The following is an 18,828-nucleotide window of genomic DNA, read 5'->3' as shown; positions in this document are numbered from 1 at the left end:
AATTATATAATATAAAGCAGAAATATGAGAAAAACTGCTTCTTTTATTTTTTATTTTTTCAACTTAATGATCTCTCTAATTATTTAAGTTATCTCATTAACTTCATGTCATGTTCAGAAGAGTACATCACAGCTCTTCATTGGGATTAGGGAGATGTAACACTTTCAAATCACATTTTCTCACCAGTTTCTATAGAAATGATCCCTGAAAATACGGTCTCCATTTCCTCAGGCAGCCAAGCACCTCAACTAACATACTACATATAATAGAGAAAATGTCAACAGTAAAATAAAGAATTTCACTTTCATTTTAAATGACTTCAAGGTGTTCTTTTCAAAGTGCTCTATGTGAAGAGAAACATCTACTGTCTTCAGGAAAACCACTGTAGAAAAGCACACACCATCTATATGCAGCAGCAATGACTTCATGAACTTTTTCAATAAAAAAATTGACACTATCAGGTAAAATATCCAGGATATTAAATTAAAACCAAATTATTTGATAGATAACTCATATAAATATTTCTCATCAGAGCTTCGAATGCTTTACTTCACTTCAAGAGCCTGATCTAATTTCACTAATTTCCTCTTCAAAACTTTCAACCTGCATACTAGATCCTTTACCCACGTCTTTCCTTAAACAGATATTACCATTAATTAATCATTAATCAAGGGAAGAATTAATCATTCTAAAAATCATTAATTCTTCCCTAAGCACTGGCTATGTGCCTAAATCTTTTAAGCTAGCAATTATCAAACCACTGATTAAAAAACTTGACCTCGACCCCTGTCAGCTGTCTAACTATAGACCGATATCAAACCTGCCCTTTATCTCCAAGATCCTAGAAAAGGCAGTAGCACAGCAGTTATGTTCATACCTGCATAGAAATAACATTTATGAAATGTATCAGTCAGGATTTAGGCCTCATCATAGCACAGAGACAGCACTGGTTAAAGTGGTAAATGACCTGTTACTGGCTTCTGATCAGGGTTGTGTCTCCATACTGGTGCTACTTGATCTTAGTGCAGCTTTTGACACCATTGACCACACTATTCTCCTTGATAGGCTAGAACATGTTGTTGGTGTTAAAGAACAGCCCTCTCCTGGCTCAGGTCTTATTTGACTGACCATTATCAGTTTGTAGATCTAGATCAGGGGTGTCCAATCTTATCCGCAAAGGGCCGGCGTGGGTGCTGGTTTTTACTCCAACCAAGCAGAAGCCACACCTGAGTCCACTGAAAGCCAAGATCAGTTGATTAGCCAGTTGGAATCAGGTGTAGCTTCTGCTTGGTTGGAATGAAAGCCTGCACCCACACCGGCCCTTTGCGGATAAGATTGGACACCCCTGATCTAGATGGTGACATCTCTATGCATACCACGATTATGTTCGGTGTTCCACCCAGGAGACAGCTGTGGACAGAGCCACTTGGGGATTTTCACACCGTCACAGATCTGCCATTACATCTGTCACCTTGTGACAGCAAGGAACTAGTGTCTATAATGACCTCAGAAACTACAGACCTAATAGTTCCTCATGGGCCATTGATTGCTGTTGTAGAAAGGACATTAATCAGTTACAGTTACATTATTTACTGTTTAGGGTGTCCCAAATGAGGATGGGTTCCCTTCTGAGCCTGGTTCGTCTCAAGGTTTCTTTCTCATATCTTCCCATGGAGTTTTTCCTTGCCAACGTCGCCACAGGCTTGCTCATTAGGGATAAAATAGTTTCATAATTTAATTTAATGATTTATTTTTATTTCCAGTTTGTTTGTTTATTTATTCCTTTCTCTGTTTATCTTCCTTTGTAAAGCTGCTTTGAGACAACATCCATTGTAAAAGGCACTATACAAATAAAATGAACTGAATTTAATAAAGAAAACATCAGAAAAAAAAAAACACACTAAAATAATTTACATAAAAACTAAAACCACCTCCAACTCAAAACAACCACGTATACTGACTGCACATGATCAATAAACTTAGGCTCAAAACATAAACAAGGCAACTAAAGCTTTTAGTTTTTCTTTTAACTGGATTATACTAATCACTCAGATCATGTACTCTTTCTCTTATGCTTCATAAGAAACAGAGAACATTCATCAATGACTCAAGCCTATGAAACCATTAGCTTGAATCTGTGTGTTAGTTGAAGTGATCGACTGTCTGAGGAAGTGAAAAGTTAAGACTATACTTTCAGGGATCATTTCTATAGTGACTGATGAGAAAATGTGATTTGAAAGTGTTACATCTCCCTAATCCCAATGAAGAGCTGTGATGGACTCTTCTGAACATGACTCAGGTTTAAGTTAATGAGTCTCTCGTGTTTGTGTCATTGATTTTTATAGAACATGAGAGGAAGAGTACATGATTAGAGAGATCATTAAGTTGAAAAAATAAAATATTTATGAAGCAGTGTTTCTCGGGTTTTCTGCTTTATATATGGAGAATAACACAGCAGGAGTTTATGAGGTGATGTGTAAATTTTGTTTCCCTTTAACAGCAGCTAAAAATATCCATGTTTTGAAAGTATCTTCGACACTCATCTTCTTATGAATCTTTACTTCTGCTTAAATTACTGTGACTGATTTCTATAGAGCACACAATAAAATGCATTAATTCATGCATAAATTCATGCATTAGTATTTACAAATTAGTCTGTTTCCGTATATATTTATAGTTTTTTTTAATCCAAAATGTCATTTTATTGTTATTTTTACAGTGTTCAAATTCACCTTTAATGAGTTTTTTGTGCCTCTGTGTGTTTTGTTTGTTGTTAAAAGATAAAGTATTTTCTGCTTTCATTTTAAATGACTTCAAGGTGTTCTTTTCAAAGTGCTCTATGTGAAGAGAAACATCTACCGTCTTCAGGATCTGTGTGTTAGTTGAAGTGATCGACTGTCTGAGGAAGTGAAAAGTTAAGACTATACTTTCAGGGATCATTTCTATAGTGACTGACTAGGAAATGTGATTTGAAAGCGATACGTCTCTCTAATCACAATGAAGAGCTGTGATGTATTCTTCTGAGTGTGAATCAGATTCAAGTTAATGATTTTTATCACAGGCTTGAGTTATTGATGAAGGTTCTCTGTTTCTTATGAATCATGAGAAGAAGAGTACATGATCTGAGTGATTAGTGTCATCCAGTTGAAAGAAAGCTATAGACTTTCATTTATTTTATATGTAGAGAGTTTGTTCTGCTTTTAAGGAACAAAGCTTTTAATTTAACCTTATGCTTATTAAAAAACTTTATTGAGTATGGCTATGGATGATGTGACTCAAAGTAAAAAAAAATATCCTAAAAAAGTATTAAAAAAAACAAGCTTAAAAGAATCATAAATGAAAGCAGAAATTATCTTATCTTTTAAATATGTAAGCTATAAAAATTACATGTTTGAGGTTTTTTAAAAAATATACACCATAGATTTATACAGAAACAGACTAATTTGTAAATACAAATTAAAAGAATTTAGGCAGAAATATTCATAAGATAATGAGCATCAAAGTTCAAACACTTTCAAAACACAGATATTTGTAGCTGCTGTTAGAAAGTAACAAAATTTACACATCACCTGATAAACTCCTGCTGTATTATTCTCCAAATTATATAATATAAAGCAGAAAAATGAGAAAAATTGCTTCTTTTATTTTTTATTTTTTCAACTTAATGATCTCTCTAATTATTTAAGTTATCTTATTAACTTAAACCTGAGTCATGTTCAGAAGAGTACATCACAGCTGTTCATTGTGATTAGGGAGACATATAGCTTTCAAATCACATTTCTTAGTCAGTCACTATAGAAATGATTCCTGAAAGTATAGTCTTAACTTTTCACTTCCTCAGACAGTCAATCACTTCAACTAACACACAGATCCTGAAGACGGTAGATGTTTCTCTTCACATAGAGCGCTTTGAAAAGAACACCTTGAAGTCATTTAAAATAAAAACAAAAATTATTTTATCTTTTAAATATGTAAGCTATAAAATTACATGTTTGAGGTTTTTAAAAAAATATACACCATAGATTCATACAGAAACAGACTAATTTGTAAATACAAATTAAAATAATTTAGGCAGAAATAGAGATTCATAAGATAATGAGTATCAAAGTTCAAACACTTTCAAAACATGGATATTTTTATCTGCTGTTAGAAAGTAACAAAAATGACACATACACTGGAAAAAATATCAGGAAAAAAAAATCTAAACTAAAAAATTATCCTAAAAAGCACAAAAAAAAGAACCTAAAAATAGGCACGAGCTCAAAAGAATCACAAATGAAACTAGAGCAGGGGCGTCATTATGGGGGATGCAGAGGTTGCTAGGCATATTGGCCAACTTTGGTCGATAACTTTTAATTTTATTTAAAAAAAATTTTTTTACATACAAGAACATGTTAAATAATAATATTGTTAACCGCACAAAAAATAATGCACTGTGACTGTGTATGTGCGTGTGTAAATTCACTCATAAGTATTTAATATTTTGTCTGTTTCTGTATAAATTCATGGTACTTTTTGTAAAAAATAAAACAAATCAAAAAACCAAAAATGTAATTTTATAGTTCACATATTTAGAAGAGAAGTTGTATTTTCAGAGTGTTTAAATTCACTTACTGCGATGCTCCTAATCTTATGACTTTTTCTGTGCTTCTGTGTATTTTGTTGTTTTTTGGTTTTTTATTAAAAGATAAAGTATTTTCTGCTTTCATTTTAAATGACTACAAGGTGTTCTTTTCAAAGTGCTCTATGTGAAGAGAAACATCTACCGTCTTCAGGATCTGTGTGTTAGTTGAAGTGATCGACTGTCTGAGGAAGTGAAAAGTTAAGACTATATTTTCAGTGATCTTTTCCAGAGTGACTGACTAGAAAATATGATTTTTAAGTGATACGTTTTTCTAATCACGATGAAGAGCTGTGATGAATTCTTCTGAGTGTGAATCAGATTCAAGTTAATGATTTTTGTCACAGCCTTGAGTTGTTGATGAATGTTGTCTGTTTCTTATGAAGCAGGAGAGGAAGAGTACATGATCAGAGTGATTAGTAAAATTGAGTTAAAAAAGAGTTTTTACTGTTGAATTATGTTTTTTTTCTTTGATGTAAAAGATGTTTTTGTTCAGATAGTTTTGCTTGTGATTCTTTTGAGCTTTTGCTTCTTTTAGCTTCTATTTATACGTTCTTAAAAACCAAAACTTCTAATTTAACCTGATTTCAATTACAAAGCTATGTTGATCTATATGCAATGGCTAGATAGTATGGCTAGAGGCAATTTTCAATATTACAAAGAAAGAAAGAAATAGCTAATTTTTTTACATTTTTCATCTCCCCAAAACTATTAATGTTTATTTGTAGTCTGATGGCCTTAAAAACTATTAAAAATCTGTAAAATGCTGCATTTTTAAATAGTTATTTCATGTATGAATTGTTGTCCTCAACACCCAGGACTGAACTGTTCTACACTCTCTCTCACACACACACACACACACACACACACTCTCTCACTCAGGACTGAACTGTATATCAACTCTCTGTCTTTCTCACACACAGATACACACACTCTCTCTCTTGACTGTGTGGACATGCACACACACAATTTATATTGTTTGTTACTTATTGCACTACCTCTACCTGTCATCTGCTGCTATAGTCATATTTATGTTTATTTCTATTTGCACTACCTCAACCACTGCTGTGTTTTTTTTGCACAATATTTTTGCACAATACTTTTTTACATCATTTCACTGTATCTTATTTTATTTCACTTACATTCCATTACACATGTTCTTTTCTTTCTTTTTCGGCGCTAAGTGTCCTGTGTTCTTTTGTGTTCTCTTTCTTGTATTTATTGTCTTTTTGCACTGTCTTGTCTATGCTCTGTTTGCACCTAGCTGCCCACTGTGCACTTTCCGTGGCTAAGACAAACTTCTGTCCTAGCTCTGTGGTGTTGTTTTGTGTTGAACTCTTTGTTGTTGTATGTTTATGTAGCACCAAGTCCTGGAGAAACGTTGTTTCATTTCACTACATGTACTGCGTCAGCTATATGTGGTTGAAATGACAATAAAGCTTCTTGAATCTTGAATCTAATGGCACTGCACAAGCTAGCGGCGTCATCTAGCAAGGAATATGAGAGGAAGAGTACATGATCAGAGTGATTAGTGTCATTGAGTTAAAAGCAAGACCAAGAATTGTGATTGCCTATCCTTGTTTTTGAGCATTAATTTCAATGAATTTCAATTTTAACATTGTATGAAGTCAACATATGTGGTTGACTGAGTTTGAGAAGTCATTGAGATGACTTCAAGGTGTTCTTTTCAAATTGCTCTATGTGAAGAGAAACATCTACCGTCTTCAGGATCTGTGTGTTAGTTGAAGTGATCGACTGTCTGAGGAAGCGAAAAGTTAAGACTATACTTTCAGGAATCATTTCTATAGTGATTGACTAAGAGATGTGATTTGAAAGTGATACGGTTCCCTGATCACGATGAAGAACTGTGATGTATTCTTCTGAGTGTGAATCAGATTCCAGCTACTGATTTCTATCACAGGCTTGAGTCATTGATGAACATTCTCTGTTTCTTATGAAGCATGGTTAGAAGGGTACATGATCTGAGTGATTAGTGTAATACAGTTGAAAGAGGGGTCTAACTTTTCAATTGTGTGTTTATTTTTTTTATTCAGAAGGTTTATTCTGAAAAATTTGTTTGTTTTTCTTTTGAGCTTTATTGTTCTTAAAGGACAAGGTGTTTAATTTATCCTTATGTTGTTTACAATGCTATATTGATTGAGTATGGCTATGGATGACGTTACTCAAAGTAAAAAAAAAAAAAAAAAACAAGTTTAAAAGATTTACAAATGAAGAACTCATACGATGTTTACGCCATAATCTTAAATAGGCCAAACCCACAAAGCAAAATTCATGGATCTTTGTTTTATCTCAGTGACACTAATCACTCTGATCATGTACTCTTTCTATCATGTTTCATAAAAGTCAGTGACTCAAACACGAGAGACTCCTTATCTTAAACCTGAGTGAGGCTCAGAAGGGTACATCACAGCTCTTCCCAATAAGTTACTATAGAAATAATACCTGAAAGTATAGCCCTTATATTTCTTCAGGCAATTAAACACTTCAATGAAAATATATACAAAGAAAAAAACAAAAAAAAAACTATTGGGATACTTCAGGAAAAAATGATTCTATTAGATAATGTATGAACAAACATTTCATCTTCTCAGACAATCGAACACTTCAACTAACACAGATATATAACAGAGAAAATGTCAGAAAAAAGCAAGACTAAAATAATATGTAAAATAATAATCCTTTATCTTTTAACAAAAAATAAAACAAAAACACACACAGAAGCACAAAAAAATCATGAGAAGTGAATTTAAACAGTCTGAAAACACTCCCACTCTAGATCATTTCTATAGTGACTGACTAGGAAACGTGATTTGAAAGTGATACGTCTCCCTAATCACGATGAAGAGCTGTGATGTATTCTTCTGAGCGTGAATCAGATTCAAGCTACTGATTTCTATCACATGCTTGAGTCATTGATGAACGTTCTCTGTTTCTTATGAAGCATGATTGGAAGGGTTGAACAGTTGTTCTTTTCAAAGTGCTCTATGTGAAGAGAAACATCTACCATCTTCAGGATCTGTGTGTTAGTTGAAGTGATCGACTGTCTGAGGAAGTGAAAAGTTAAGACTATACTTTCAGGGATCATTTCTATAGTGATTGACTAGGAAATGTGATGTGAAAGCGATACGTCTCTCTAATCACGATGAAGAGCTGTGATGTATTCTTCGGAGTGTGAATCAGATTCAAGCTAATGATTTTTATCACAGGCTTGAGTTATTGATGAATGTTCTCTGTTTCTTATGAAGCATGAGAAGAAAAATACATGATCTGAGTGATTAGTGTCATCCAGTTGAAAGAAAGCTATAGCTTTTCATTTATTTTATAAGTAGAGAGTTTATTCTGCTTTTAAGGAACAAAGCTTTTAATTTAATCTTATGCTTATTAAAAAACTTTATTGATTGAGTATGGCTATGGATGATGTGACTCAAAGTAAAAAAAAATATCCTAAAAAAGTATTAAAAAAAACAAGCTTAAAAGAATCATAAATGAAAGCAGAAATTATCTTATCTTTTAAATATGTAAGCTATAAAAATTACATGTTTGAGGTTTTTAAAAAATATACACCATAGATTTATACAGAAACAGACTAATTTGTAAATACAAATTAAAATAATTTAGGCAGAAATATTCATAAGATAATGAGTATCAAAGTTCAAACACTTTCAAAACACAGATATTTGTAGCTGCTGTTAGAAAGTAACAAAATTTACACATCACCTGATAAACTCCTGCTGTATTATTCTCCAAATTATATAATATAAAGCAGAAAAATGAGAAAAACTGCTTCTTTTATTTTTTATTTTTTCAACTTAATGATCTCTCTAATTATTTAAGTTATCTCATTAACTTCATGTCATGTTCAGAAGAGTACATCACAGCTCTTCATTGGGATTAGGGAGATGTAACACTTTCAAATCACATTTTCTCACCAGTTTCTATAGAAATGATCCCTGAAAATACGGTCTCCATTTCCTCAGGCAGCCAAGCACCTCAACTAACATACTACATATAATAGAGAAAATGTCAACCCTAAAATAAAGAATTTCACTTTCATTTTAAATGACTTCAAGGTGTTCTTTTCAAAGTGCTCTATGTGAAGAGAAACATCTACTGTCTTCAGGAAAACCACTGTAGAAAAGCACACACCATCTATATGCAGCAGCAATGACTTCATGAACTTTTTCAATAAGAAAATTGACAATATCAGGTAAAATATCCAGGATATTAAATTAAAACCAAATTATTTGATAGATAACTCATATAAATATTTCTCATCAGAGCTTCGAATGCTTTACTCCACTTCAAGAGCCTGATCTAATTTCACTAATTTCCTCTTCAAAACTTTCAACCTGCATACTAGATCCTTTACCCACGTCTTTCCTTAAACAGATATTACCATTAATTAATCATTAATCAAGGGAAGAATTAATCATTCTAAAAATCATTAATTCTTCCCTAAGCACTGGCTATGTGCCTAAATCTTTTAAGCTAGCAATTATCAAACCACTGATTAAAAAACTTGACCTTGACCTGTCGGAGAAAATATAATATACCCAGCTTTGAATTATATACCTAGCCTTAAAAGTAGCTTAAGTGCTAATGTACTCAATGCTCTAAGCTCTGACTTGGCAATATTCTGCCTAAAGAGTAGTGTGTATCTATTAAGAATAATTTAGCCATTTATTACGTAGTAAGTAGTTAACTCTGATTAAAAATAGCTATAATAATCAGATATAGCCTCATAGTCTTCATAATAAACATGCAGAATTATTAATGGCAGCATGCTAGTGTAATAACCACACCGGGACTGAAGTAACAGAAAAAGAGGAGAGATTTATTGAAACATTAGGAGTTACAACTCAGTCAGCCAGCCTATCCAATGGGATCAGTGGGACCGGAGGGTCAGTTGTAGAAGACGGAATCTCGGGATCCTGAGGAGAAGTTGGAGAGTAATCAGTGGGAGAAGTTGGGGGCGAATAGTCAGGAGAAGACTGAGGAATATCATGAACACTGTAAGGCATAGGCACAAATTCAGGAGAAAGTTGGGGAATGTCAGGGGAATTAGGAAATGAAGAAGAGTCAGAGGAAGAATCATTAGAGGAAATCTCAACAGGGAAATCCTCAGTCTGGACGCCTTGAGAGGTGGTGCGTGTCCAATGCCAGTAGAAGGTCTGAGTAGACTGATCACAGGTTGTGGGGTGAAATTGGGTGCTCTGATCAAGACAGACGGTATCTCTCACGATATGGTGAGCGAGGTAAGGAGACTCAGGAATAGAGGATTCAGATAGGTGCTCCAGGAAACCAGTAAGTTCAATGGCCAAACAGGATAGCTGATACTGGCGATAGCGTCGCAGAGCACCCCTGGGACTTCTCCGGAAGATAGCGCGGCGGGCTGACTGAGCTAGGAAAAAAATAATGGGAAATGAGTGAAGATGAGTGAAGTGCATATTGTATGACTATGTAGTCAGCAAAAGAGAGCGTGTACTAAGGCAGGAGGAAGGCGCCTATAAGTAAGTGCCAATTTTTATAAAAATGGTTGACTTAGCCTAAAAATAAGGGGAACTGGTGAGGAGGAAAATTGACGTCATCGAGGGGAGGATGGTATCAATTTAGGGGCGGTATCGGGACAAATGCGAAAATAATGGGAACTGGGAAAACGTATGTAAACTAAGGAAGGAGGGACTAAAGTAGCCATACACTGAATATAATGGGAAATTGCTGGAAATATTTAAATTAGAGAAAAGGAGGCGCCCCGGGGCACCTGGGGTATAAGTAGAGGGGACTTTTTCGGGGTTTTTGAGACCAGCTGCTCTCTTCAGATATGCATGTTGTTGACTGCATGACTGAATAAAGAAACCTGCTTCTTCTCATCTGTTGACCGAGATCTCTTTTATTTCGGCTAAGTTTTATAGATTGTGGAGGTTATTGGGAAAGCTAAGAGTAATAGATACAAACAAAATTCCACCCTGTGATATGTCCACTCGGAGGGGGCTCTGAGTTCCGACAGACCCCTGTCAGCTGTCTAACTATAGACCGATATCAAACCTGCCCTTTATCTCCAAGATCCTAGAAAAGGCAGTAGCACAGCAGTTATGTTCACACCTGCATAGAAATAACATTTATGAAATTTATGTATCAGTCAGGATTTAGGCCTCATCATAGCACAGAGACAGCACTGGTTAAAGTGGTAAATGACCTGTTACTGGTTTCTGATCAGGGTTGTGTCTCCATACTGGTGCTACTTGATCTTAGTGCAGCTTTTGACACCATTGACCACACTATTCTCCTTGATAGGCTAGAACATGTTGTTGGTGTTAAAGAACAGCCCTCTCCTGGCTCAGGTCTTATTTGACTGACCATTATCAGTTTGTAGATCTAGATCAGGGGTGTCCAATCTTATCCGCAAAGGGCCGGCGTGGGTGCTGGTTTTTACTCCAACCAAGCAGAAGCCACACCTGAGTCCACTGAAAGCCAAGATCAGTTGATTAGCCAGTTGGAATCAGGTGTAGCTTCTGCTTGGTTGGAATGAAAGCCTGCACCCACACCGGCCCTTTGCGGATAAGATTGGACACCCCTGATCTAGATGGTGACATCTCTATGCATACCACGATTATGTTCGGTGTTCCACCCAGGAGACAGCTGTGGACAGAGCCACTTGGGGATTTTCACACCGTCACAGATCTGCCATTACATCTGTCACCTTGTGACAGCAAGGAACTAGTGTCTATAATGACCTCAGAAACTACAGACCTAATAGTTCCTCATGGGCCATTGATTGCTGTTGTATTAAGGACATTAATCAGTTACAGTTACATTATTTACTGTTTAGGGTGTCCCAAATGAGGATGGGTTCCCTTCTGAGCCTGGTTCGTCTCAAGGCTTCTTTCTCATATCTTCCCATGGAGTTTTTCCTTGCCAACGTCGCCACAGGCTTGCTCATTAGGGATAAAACAGTTTCATAATTTAATTTAATGATTTATTTTTATTTCCAGTTTGTTTGTTTGTTTATTTATTCCTTTCTCTGTTTATCTTCCTTTGTAAAGCTGCTTTGAGACAACATGCATTGTAAAAGGCACTATACAAATAAAATGAACTGAATTTAATAAAGAAAACATCAGAAAAAAAAAACACACTAAAATAATTTACATAAAAACTAAAACCACCTCCAACTCAAAACAACCACGTATACTGACTGCACATGATCAATAAACTTAGGCTCAAAACATAAACAAGGCAACTAAAACTTTTAGTTTTTCTTTTAACTGGATTATACTAATCACTCAGATCATGTACTCTTTCTCTTATGCTTCATAAGAAACAGAGAACATTCATCACTGACTCAAGCCTATGAAACCGTTAGCTTGAATCTGTGTGTTAGTTGAAGTGATCGACTGTCTGAGGAAGTGAAAAGTTAAGACTATACTTTCAGGGATCATTTCTATAGTGACTGATGAGAAAATGTGATTTGAAAGTGTTACATCTCCCTAATCCCAATGAAGAGCTGTGATGTACTCTTCTGAACATGACTCACGTTTAAGTTAATGAGTCTCTCGTGTTTGTGTCATTGATTTTTATAGAACATGAGAGGAAGAGTACATGATTAGAGAGATCATTAAGTTGAAAAAATAAAAAATTTATGAAGCAGTGTTTCTCGGGTTTTCTGCTTTATATATGGAGAATAACACAGCAGGAGTTTATGAGGTGATGTGTAAATTTTGTTTCCTTTTAACAGCAGCTAAAAATATCCATGTTTTGAAAGTATCTTCGACACTCATCTTCTTATGAATCTTTACTTCTGCTTAAATTACTGTGACTGATTTCTATAGAGCACACAATAAAATGGGAACTTGTGTATGTACGTGTGTAAATTCATGCATTAGTATTTACAAATTAGTCTGTTTCCGTATATATTTATAGTTTTTTTTTAATCCAAAATGTCATTTTATAGTTATTTTTACAGTGTTCAAATTCACCTTTAATGAGTTTTTTGTGCCTCTGTGTGTTTTGTTTGTTGTTAAAAGATAAAGTATTTTCTGCTTTCATTTTAAATGACTTCAAGGTGTTCTTTTCAAAGTGCTCTATGTGAAGAGAAACATCTACCGTCTTCAGGATCTGTGTGTTAGTTGAAGTGATCGACTGTCTGAGGAAGTGTAAAGTTAAGACTGTACTTTCAGGGATCATTTCTATAGTGACTGACTAGGAAATGTGATTTGAAAGTGATATGTCTCCCTAATCACGATGAAGAGCTGTGATGGATTCTTCTGAGTGTGAATCAGATTCAAGCTACTGATTTCTATCACAGGCTTGAGTCATTGATGAACATTCTCTGTTTCTTATGAAAAATGAGAGGAAGAGTACATGATCAGAGTGATTAGTGTAATTAGGTTTCATGATCCTGGTTTTTTGCTGTGTATGTATTTGCTTTATTAAAGGTTTTGCATTGTGTTTTTATCAGTTATTTTTGCGGTGTTATTTTTCTTTTCTTTTTTCCAAGATAAAGGTTGTTTTTTTTTTAACTAGCTTAAAAATAGCTTTTTCTCTGTATTGTTTTTCTGTGTATGTATCTTAGTTAAAGTGCTTAAATGCCTGGAGAAATGTAAGGACTCAACTTTCAGAAATCATTTCTCTAGTAACTGATTAGGAAGGGGTGTGATGTATTCTTCTGAGCATGCATTTTAGCTAATGGTTTCTGTCATGGGCTTGAGTCATTGATGAATGTTTTCTGTTTTTTATTAAATGTGAAAGGAAGAGTACATGATTAGAGTGATTAGTGTCATTGAGGTAAAAGAAAGATCCAAAAGATTTGTTCTATGTGTGTTTTACCTATTTGAGCTTATGGTTTAGACATCGTGTGAGTTCATCATTTATGATGCTTTTAAGCTCGCATATTTTTATCCATATTTTTTGTGCACTTTCAAGCTAATGATTTCTGTCACAGGCTTGAGTCATGGATGAATGTTCTCTTTTTTTCTTAGGAAGCAGGAGAGGAGGAGTACATGATCATTTGTATATTCAAGCTGAAAGAAAAATTGAATTTGTGTTAATTTGTATTTAGGGCTTATTCATATAGTGTGTAGTTTCCTTTGTGATTCTTTTGAGCTTGTGCCTTTTTAGTTTTTTTTTGTGTGTTCTTCAGGAACAAAGTTTTTAATTTAGAGTAGCTTTTTTTCCTGATATTTTTTCTAATGTATGTGTGTTCCTAGAAATCCTAGTTATTTACTGTTGTTAGTTGACAACACTAATCACTCTGATCATGTACTCTACTTCTCAGGAAACAGAGAACATTCATCAATGACTCAAGCCTGTGACAAAAATCATTAGCTTGTATCTGATTTGCGCTCAGAAGAATACATCACAGTTCTTCATCGGGATTAGAGAGACAGATCACTTTCAAATCACATTTCCTAATCAGTCACTATAGAAATGATCTCTGAAAGTATAGTCGTAACTTTTCACTTCCTCAGACAGTCAATCACTTCAACTAACACACAGATCCTGAAGACGGTCGATGTTTCTCTTCACATGGAGAACTTTGAAAAGAACACCTTGAAGTCATTTAAAATCAAAGCAAAAAAAAAACTTTATCTTTTAACAAAAGACAAAACAAAACAAAAAATTACACAGAGGCGCAGAAAAATTCATAAGATAAGGAACATCGTAGCAAAAGTGAATTTGAACACTGAAAATACAACTTCTCTAAATATGTGAACTATAAAATTACGCTTTTGATATTTTTAAAACAACATTCCATAAATTTATGCAGAAATGCGTGAATTTACACACGTACATACACACGTTCTCAACTTATTGTGTGCTCTAGAGAAATCAGTCACAATAATTTATGCAGAAGTAAAGATTCATAAGATGATCCAGGTGTCTACTTGGATAATCATCTCCCTCACACTCTGCTTATCATTGAGGTCTGCCCTGTACCACTTCCCCAAGCTCTTCACTGGTCTCTCCCGAACTGTTGGGATGATGGTATCTTTAATCCTGAAGCGGAACCGGTCCTGGATATGGCCCTTTCTCAACACCAAGCTTCTGGACTTCTCTGGTTTAAACTCCATCCTAGTCCAATCAGTGTGCTTAACCAGGTCCTCCAAAATCCATCTGCCTTCAGGTACTGATTTTGTCATGATGGTAAGGCTCTTATAGGTACCTGCTGGATGCCGCTAGCCAACACTGCACCCTGCCTCAACTTCTCTGCTGACTTAACAAGAAGGTTCATTGCTGCCGAAAACAAGATCACTGAAATCGTACAGACAGTGACAATGCCCACTTCTAGCCTCTGCCAATCGGTGGTGAAGTCTCCACAGGTGAAATGCACCTAGTAGCACTGCACAAGCTTCTGGAAACGCTCTGGAACATGATAGGTCTTCAACATCAGATCCACCAACTTATGGGGTATCGTCCCATAGGCATTTGTTAAGTCCAGCCACAGGACTGCCGGGTCACCACGGTTCTTCTTCTCTTCAATGATCTTAGTGATTATACTGGTGTGCTCAAGACAGCCTGCTACTGCTGGAACTCCCCGCTTTTGGACAGATGTATCCATGTACCTGTTGTCCATCATAAAGGACGTCAGCCTCTTTGCTAGAATCACAAGAAAAAGCTTTCCTTCAACGTTTAGGAGTGAGATGGTACGGAATTGCTTGATCCCTGTTGAATTTTCTTCCCTCAGCGACTAGCCAGCAAGGAAGTCCTTCTTCCATGCCACTCTCAGTAGCTTCCATAGACGTGTCCTGAGCCTTTTACAATATTTATACACCTTGTACGGAATGCCATTCGGACCTGGGGCTGACTTTGCTCTGGCCTTCCTGAGAAAGGTATTCATCTCTTGCCAGCTCGGTTCCTCATCTCTAAAGGGGATAGCTGGTTCTGTTGGTTTAATGAGTTCCTGCATCTCCTCTAAACTGTCCTTTCTTCTAGGATCGCTGTGGACCTGACGAGGGTGCTCCTCCACCTCCTCCTTTGTTGCTTTTAGCTGCCCTGATCCTACATTACCCAGAAGTTTTGGCATATATTTGAAGGAAATCCGTCCGCTCCTTCATTCTTCGCTTCCTATCCCTGCGGTGACATTCGGCTTTTCGCAAGGTCTTTACGCGTTCTCTCAAGTTGTCACGCGTTTCTGTGAGTGCTGGTTTCTCATCCGCTGTTGCTTTGCGATACGCCTTTCTCAGCCTCCGCAAATCCCCCCTACGGATTGCTATCTCCTTCACGTCTGTTTTCCTTTGTCTGGACATATGTTCTACCCTTCGTCTCTTTCTTTCCAAAGCGATCAGCACCTATACTCCAAATAATGGAAGCCATGGCCTTGAGCTTCTTCCCCACATCTCCTGCCAAGGCTGTTCCCAGCACCTCATCCACATCATGATCAAACCTCTCCCACTCCTTCCTTTCCACCGCAGCCGGCCAGTTCAATGCTTCCTTTCGGACTATTCTTACACATGCATCCTGTCCAGGATGTCTAATATCCTGTACACCCTCCCCCTCTGTCTGGTGCTTCATGTCCTCTGCCACATCAACGATGCTGTTCCTGCTCCCATCTTCATCACGCACCTGGAGATTCTGAGGACTGTGGTTTGCCTCCTGCCCCGGCCTCTCCTCCATCTCACCAGGTTTCCCCGTGCGTTGTACATTATGCTCAGGTTGCAAGTACTTCATCTTTGACTGATGTATCTTCAGACCCCTCTCATTTTTACATATCCTCCCACATCCACAGACCCAAGATAAATCACTTCGCTGTTCCATGGTCAATTGTCCATCATGAGTGGTCATAACACAGTTTTGTCCTGTGGGCCGATCATCCTCCCCCACTCTCGCTCCACCCCGGGGGTATCTTGTAATATACCTTTCCATAGCGATTAGCAGTGGGTTCCTCCTCACAGAGGTTGTGCTTCAGCGGGCCAAGCCTCCACACTCCGACTTTGGTTTTTCCCAAACGTCAGCCGTCTCTCCTAGCTGTCACCGTTCTTTCTCGGTCGCCAACTTGTCTTTCCAAGTAGTCACATATAAATGTTAACAAATCATTTAATTTTCTTATTCAGTGTCTTTCAATTTCAAATTTCTGTCTTGCATACCCTCCTTAAATTAAACACTATCTGAACAAACACTCTATTTCAGAACACAAGACAGTCAATTGGAAACTTCAATCTCTCTTGCAGTTTAATAAAACAAATCACTCTGTTCACGTATGCTTCCTCTCACGTTTCATAAGAAACGAAGAACAGTCATCAATGACTCAGAAACCCAGACCCAGATGCTCAGTGAAGAGAGTACACTCAGCTGATCACACCACCCTCTGGAGAGCTTACCTGTCCTGCTTGGTGCTTTTTCCAAACTAAGCTGTGATGCTTCCCATCAGGATGCTCTCAGAGGTGCAGGTATGATTTTTTTTTTTTTTTTTTTTAGCACCTTTGAGGGCAGTTTAAAGTCCTTTAGGTGTCTGAGATGGTAAAGATGCTGCTGGGCCTTCTTCACCAGGGTGTTGATGTGACAAGACCATGACAATCCTGCGTGATTTGAACACCTATGTACTGGAAACTGTCCACTCTCTCCACTGGGGTCCCACTGATAGTGAGGGGATGGTGAATCCTCTCCTGCTTTGTACTAAAGTCCACTCAATTTAGTCTGTTTCTGTATAAATCTATGGTATATATTTTTAAGAAACATCAAACACGTCATTTTATAGCTCACATATTTAACAGATAAAGTATTTTTACATCTACCGTCTTCAGGATCTGTGTGTCAGTTGAAGTGATCGACTGTCTGAGGAAGTGACAAGTTAAGACTGTACTTTCAGAGATCATTTCTAATGTGACTGATTAGAAAACATTATTTGAAAGTGCTACATCTCCCTAATCACAATGAAGAGCTGTGATGTATTCTTCTGAGTGTGAATCAGATTCCAGCTGATGAGTTCTGTCCCAGGCTTGAGTTGTTGATGAATGTTATCTGTTTCTTATGAAGCATGAGAGGAAGAGTACATGATCAGAGTGATTAGTAAAATTGAGTTAAAAAAGAGTTTTTACTGTTGAGTTATGTTTTTGTTCAGATAGTTTTGCTTGTGATTTTTTTAAGCTTTTGTTTCTTTTAGGTTCTATTTATACATTCTTAAAAACCAAAACTTCTAATTTAACCTGATTTCAATTACAAAGCTATGTTGATCTATATGCAATGGCTAGATAGTATGGCTAGAGGCAATTTTCAATATTACAAAGAAAGAAATCAATAGCTAATTTTTTTACATTTTTCATCTCCCCAAAACTATTAATGTTTATTTGTAGTCTGATGGCCTTAAAAACTATTAAAAATCTGTAAAATGCTGCATTTTTAAATAGTAATTTCATGTATGAATTGTTGTCCTCAACACCCAGGACTGAACTGTTCTACACTCTCTCTCTCACACACACACACACACACACACACACACACACACACACACACACACACACACACACACACACACACACACACACACACACACACACACACACACACACACACACACACACACACACACACACACACACACACTCTCTCACTCAGGACTGAACTGTATATCAACTCTCTGTCTTTCTCACACACAGATACACACACTCTCTCTCTTGACTGTGTGGACATGCACACACAATTTATATTGTTTGTTACTTATTGCACTACCTCTACCTGTCATCTGCTGCTATAGTCATATTTATGTTTATTTCTATTTGCACTACCTCAACCGCTGCTGTGTTTTTTTTGCACAATATTTTTGCACAATACTTTTTTACATCATTTCACTGTATCTTATTTTATTTCACTTACATTCCATTACACATGTTCTTTTCTTTCTTTTTCGGCGCTAAGTGTCCTGTGTTCTTTTGTGTTCTCTTTCTTGTATTTATTGTCTTTTTGCACTGTCTTGTCTATGCTCTGTTTGCACCTAGCTGCCCACTGTGCACTTTCCGTGGCTAAGACAAACTTCTGTCCTAGCTCTGTGGTGTTGTTTTGTGTTGAACTCTTTGTTGTTGTATGTTTATGTAGCACCAGGTCCTGGAGAAACGTTGTTTCATTTCACTACATGTACTGCGTCAGCTATATGTGGTTGAAATGACAATAAAGCTTCTTGAATCTTGAATCTAATGGCACTGCACAAGCTAGTGGCGTCATCTAGCAAGGAATATGAGAGGAAGAGTACATGATCA

The 18,828-nt window shown here is 36.5% G+C and overlaps 8 non-coding genes and 5 pseudogenes across 8 annotated transcripts; 10 read left to right on the top strand and 3 right to left on the bottom strand.

The window, feature by feature from the left end:
* Positions 1 to 2,181: 2,181 nt before the first annotated feature.
* Positions 2,182 to 2,378, top strand: LOC131356944 (small nucleolar RNA U3; annotated as a pseudogene).
* Positions 2,379 to 2,917: 539 nt separating this feature from the next.
* Positions 2,918 to 3,131, top strand: LOC131356886 (small nucleolar RNA U3). The gene has a single exon (XR_009205131.1). It is a non-coding gene; the product is annotated as a small nucleolar RNA U3 (small nucleolar RNA).
* Positions 3,132 to 3,728: 597 nt separating this feature from the next.
* Positions 3,729 to 3,823, bottom strand: LOC131356970 (small nucleolar RNA U3; annotated as a pseudogene).
* A 1,001-nt stretch (positions 3,824 to 4,824) lies between these two features.
* LOC131356930 (small nucleolar RNA U3) lies at positions 4,825 to 5,038 on the top strand. Its single transcript, XR_009205174.1, has one exon. It is a non-coding gene; the product is annotated as a small nucleolar RNA U3 (small nucleolar RNA).
* A 1,360-nt stretch (positions 5,039 to 6,398) lies between these two features.
* On the top strand, positions 6,399 to 6,612 carry LOC131357048 (small nucleolar RNA U3). The gene has a single exon (XR_009205239.1). It is a non-coding gene; the product is annotated as a small nucleolar RNA U3 (small nucleolar RNA).
* A 785-nt stretch (positions 6,613 to 7,397) lies between these two features.
* On the top strand, positions 7,398 to 7,609 carry LOC131356951 (small nucleolar RNA U3). The gene has a single exon (XR_009205182.1). It is a non-coding gene; the product is annotated as a small nucleolar RNA U3 (small nucleolar RNA).
* Positions 7,610 to 7,704: 95 nt separating this feature from the next.
* On the top strand, positions 7,705 to 7,918 carry LOC131357051 (small nucleolar RNA U3). The gene has a single exon (XR_009205242.1). It is a non-coding gene; the product is annotated as a small nucleolar RNA U3 (small nucleolar RNA).
* A 4,137-nt stretch (positions 7,919 to 12,055) lies between these two features.
* LOC131356937 (small nucleolar RNA U3) lies at positions 12,056 to 12,252 on the top strand (annotated as a pseudogene).
* A 548-nt stretch (positions 12,253 to 12,800) lies between these two features.
* Positions 12,801 to 13,014, top strand: LOC131357036 (small nucleolar RNA U3). Its single transcript, XR_009205227.1, has one exon. It is a non-coding gene; the product is annotated as a small nucleolar RNA U3 (small nucleolar RNA).
* A 227-nt stretch (positions 13,015 to 13,241) lies between these two features.
* On the top strand, positions 13,242 to 13,405 carry LOC131356958 (small nucleolar RNA U3; annotated as a pseudogene).
* Positions 13,406 to 13,883: 478 nt separating this feature from the next.
* On the bottom strand, positions 13,884 to 14,088 carry LOC131356907 (small nucleolar RNA U3). Its single transcript, XR_009205152.1, has one exon. It is a non-coding gene; the product is annotated as a small nucleolar RNA U3 (small nucleolar RNA).
* Positions 14,089 to 14,499: 411 nt separating this feature from the next.
* Positions 14,500 to 15,967, bottom strand: LOC131356262 (uncharacterized; annotated as a pseudogene).
* A 1,461-nt stretch (positions 15,968 to 17,428) lies between these two features.
* On the top strand, positions 17,429 to 17,642 carry LOC131356903 (small nucleolar RNA U3). The gene has a single exon (XR_009205148.1). It is a non-coding gene; the product is annotated as a small nucleolar RNA U3 (small nucleolar RNA).
* The last annotated feature ends 1,186 nt before the right edge of the window (positions 17,643 to 18,828 follow it).

The sequence above is a fragment of the Hemibagrus wyckioides genome, linkage group LG07 (assembly GCF_019097595.1).
Source record: "Hemibagrus wyckioides isolate EC202008001 linkage group LG07, SWU_Hwy_1.0, whole genome shotgun sequence".
In the NCBI taxonomy this organism is placed as follows: domain Eukaryota; kingdom Metazoa; phylum Chordata; class Actinopteri; order Siluriformes; family Bagridae; genus Hemibagrus; species Hemibagrus wyckioides.
This window is presented reverse-complemented; position numbering and strand designations above follow the sequence as displayed.